Genomic DNA, 3,427 nt, shown 5'->3' with positions numbered 1-3,427 from the left:
TAGAGAGAGAAAAACAATACAGTATTTGACGTAATAAGCGCCCCTCTCTAATAAGCGCCCACGGCGATATTTGCTAATATATTGGCTAGTGAACAATCCCAATTAGCACCCCTTCCGATTGATCAATGTTCAAAAGACTTATTTATTACGCACTCGTGTGTTAAACGCACCCTTAATTATGTGCAATTAAATTCTGGAAAAATATATCTGTCGTATATAAACATTTCAGGCTGTCAGCATAAACCACGAAACTTATCTTTCAACTCTGTTTTTTTTCCCACTAAGATATTATTCTAAAAAAAGCCCCCTATTTCTTTTTTGAGAGCTCCCTAGGCGCTTATTACGTCGAATACAGTACATTATTAAGTACTGTTTGAACTAAAATTTCATTATAGAGAATTGTGAGGTAAAACATAAATCGATAATATTGTCAAGTATTAACAACATAATTAACAGCAAAGCTTGTTACACCAGGGGTAGGAATCGGCATTGCTGCTGTTAGGAAGATTTGGTTTGCTTTAATAATATTATACATTAGTGACTATAATCTTGAAGTTTGATCCTTAAGTTTTCACATGGCTTCTTGAATTTCTCATTGGCGCTTTGAAAAGAATTGTTAGGAGCCTATGGCTCCTTGGGAAAATATGCTTTGAGGCCTGATCAGCTACAAAATGTGGTCATTTGAAGTGAAGAGCAATCTCATTAAAATCAGATCTAAGTCCTCGCTGGTGCTAAACAAAGATCTAAGGAAATCCCATTACGGGTCACGTCAGCACGACCTTTCATCCAACCAATCAGGGCGTCGCTTACCACATCCTGAAAGTGACAGTCGGAATGTGTTTTCTAATCATGCAACCACGAAATATTTAACACGGGGTATTCCGAACGACAGTTACAGGTTTTATGATTATACCCATACAATCTAGGCCATCTGTAAGCCATTCCAGAATGTTGTTTTGGTAATTTTTTAATTTTTTAATCGAGAAAACGTCAAAATATGTTTCAAAGCGTAGTCGCCAGTTTGAAACTATTGCCGTAAAGCTCGAGATAGCTGCCTTCTGATTTGCAAATATCGATTTCTTGTCAGTCATTTCATTGGTCGGTCAATGTTCGCGAAAGGTCATTCTGACGTGACCCGTAATGGAATGTCCTCATCTTTGTTTAGCAGTAGCTAAAACTAAGATCTGATTTTAATGAGATTGAGTGAAGAGGAACAGATAAGCAATGTGTGGTGTGAATACACAAGTTGTCAAACCTTTTTGAATTTGCCAGCCTGTGTTCACACATTTTTATTGCCTGTGTGAAGCCACCCAAAAAGTATATCATTAAACTTCAGTGCATTGTAGAGCTGGGCCAGGATCTGTTGAATAGGGTTTAGTTTGTGAGCTCCATATCTTCCTGATGAGGTTAGAGATGTAAGCGTGTATAACATAGGACTTCAGTCCTATATGTTTAAGTAACACTGATGTAAACATACTCACTCACTCACACACTACAGGGGCATGGGTGGCCCAGTCGTCTAAGGCACCGCCATTCGCTGTGCAGAGTTGCGTCCCTTGGGCACACCAAAAACCTATGATTGTTAGTTTGAATCCTGATTCGCTCCGAATATGTTTCAAGGTTTGTTAGCACCATACCCATGGTCGTGGGTTTCACCGAAGTGGTAAACGTCTAAAACCTGCATTACTGAGGGCTTTTCTCCCACATGTAGCTGACACGCCGTGATATAACTGGAATACTGTTAAAAGCGGTGTTAAACCCAACTCACTCACTCACACACTGCAGGGCCTGTCACTAGGACCATGCACAATTGTTAGGTCACACATTTTATGCTTTGTTTTTTTATGGATCTGTCAACCTTAAAAATAACAGATTGGGAAAACCATAAAATCAGCTGCCAATTGTCCCTATTGTTTTGTATTTTTGACAAACTTGCAACTAAAATACAAAAATATAATTTCTTTCTCAATTCATACAAACATGCTAATCCATGGTAGAATTAGCAACAAGGACTAAATTTGGATAGACACTGGTAAAGAGAGGTTGATTATTTAGCCTCACATCGTCTTCTTCAAACACGACCACACCTTGTTGATCAAAGGTATTTATGGTGTTGCATCTGTTCAATATGGAGATATTCCACTTGTATTTTTGGAAGTTGCAGTAGTTAAAATGGATACTGTGCAACAAAATAAATCAATAAAATAACATAATATGATTAAAACCTGTTCAAAATTTAGCTTATAAACTTCTACATTTTTATTTTGAGGAAGTCAAAAATGAATTAATTTATTTTTTATTGCTTTGACCTCCTGAGCTGAAATTGGGGGGAAAACCTCTGTACACACACTCCCCTCCCCTCCACCCCCCCGGCTTTGGTGATATTTTTTGCAATTATTTATGTATACTGTCAGGGAACCTGTGTGTGTGTGTGTGTGCGCGCGCGCGCGTGTGCGAAAAGTCTGTAATGTATTTCCAATGTCCTGGGTCCTGTTTCATCACAAAGTCATCAAAGTCTATGACTATCATAACTTATGTATACTTCACCAAGGACCTGCATATCCATAACACTACAATCACTTCATGAAACATCCTGCCCCTTGACTGGCTTATCTGCTTTTAGTTTTTGTAAGGTCTCAGAACCAGTCTAGCTGATGAAAATAGACAAATCTAGTTTGCTTATTATTTCACTAATTCATGATAATTATATATTTTTTAGTTTAACAGAGAAACCTTTGTTATTTGTCTAGTATCTTATTTTCACAGTTACCCTACGTATTTATAGACATTAGGGTAAGGGCGAGTCTAAATTTACAACCCGTGTACCAACCCTCTATTACTCAAAATGCCAACGTTAGCGACTTGTAGTTAAACCATGGACTTTTGTTGTTATTGTCGTTGAACGATATGTCACATGACTAACCACGAGTCTGGGTAGTCCTATGGTACCCAGGACCTACTCTAACCCACCCAACCCGAGTACGGGTGTTAAGGGTGTTATGTAGGGCTGGGACGAGTCCAAATTTACTACCCGGGTACCCACCACCTTATTACCCGACCCTACCCGAGTACCCGCTGTAGATATTTAGAGATAGGTACAAACTGTCCGATATGGAAAAGTTTGACCTTAGCTCTGGCAAAGTGTATTTAGATACACGTGTAAAACGATCTGGGCCCACTTGCACCAAGCGATCTTAGTGCTAAGACTATTGTAAGCCTATGTTAAAGTATGGTAGTTACGATCATTTAGCGCTAAGATCTCTTTGTGCAAGTGGGCCCTGGGCATGCATACACTGAAGTTTTATCTTTATTCAAACATAAAAGTCAGAAGGAATAGGTGCATTGTCAGAAAGAAATGGAAACATTAGTGACTTATAGTGTAACCATAGAGTTTTAGATATTTTTTGTCATTAAACAATATATCACG

Source organism: Haliotis cracherodii, unplaced genomic scaffold (assembly GCF_022045235.1).
Source record: "Haliotis cracherodii isolate W230 unplaced genomic scaffold, xgHalCrac1.p SCAF_23, whole genome shotgun sequence".
NCBI classification, from domain to species: domain Eukaryota; kingdom Metazoa; phylum Mollusca; class Gastropoda; order Lepetellida; family Haliotidae; genus Haliotis; species Haliotis cracherodii.
This window is presented reverse-complemented; position numbering follows the sequence as displayed.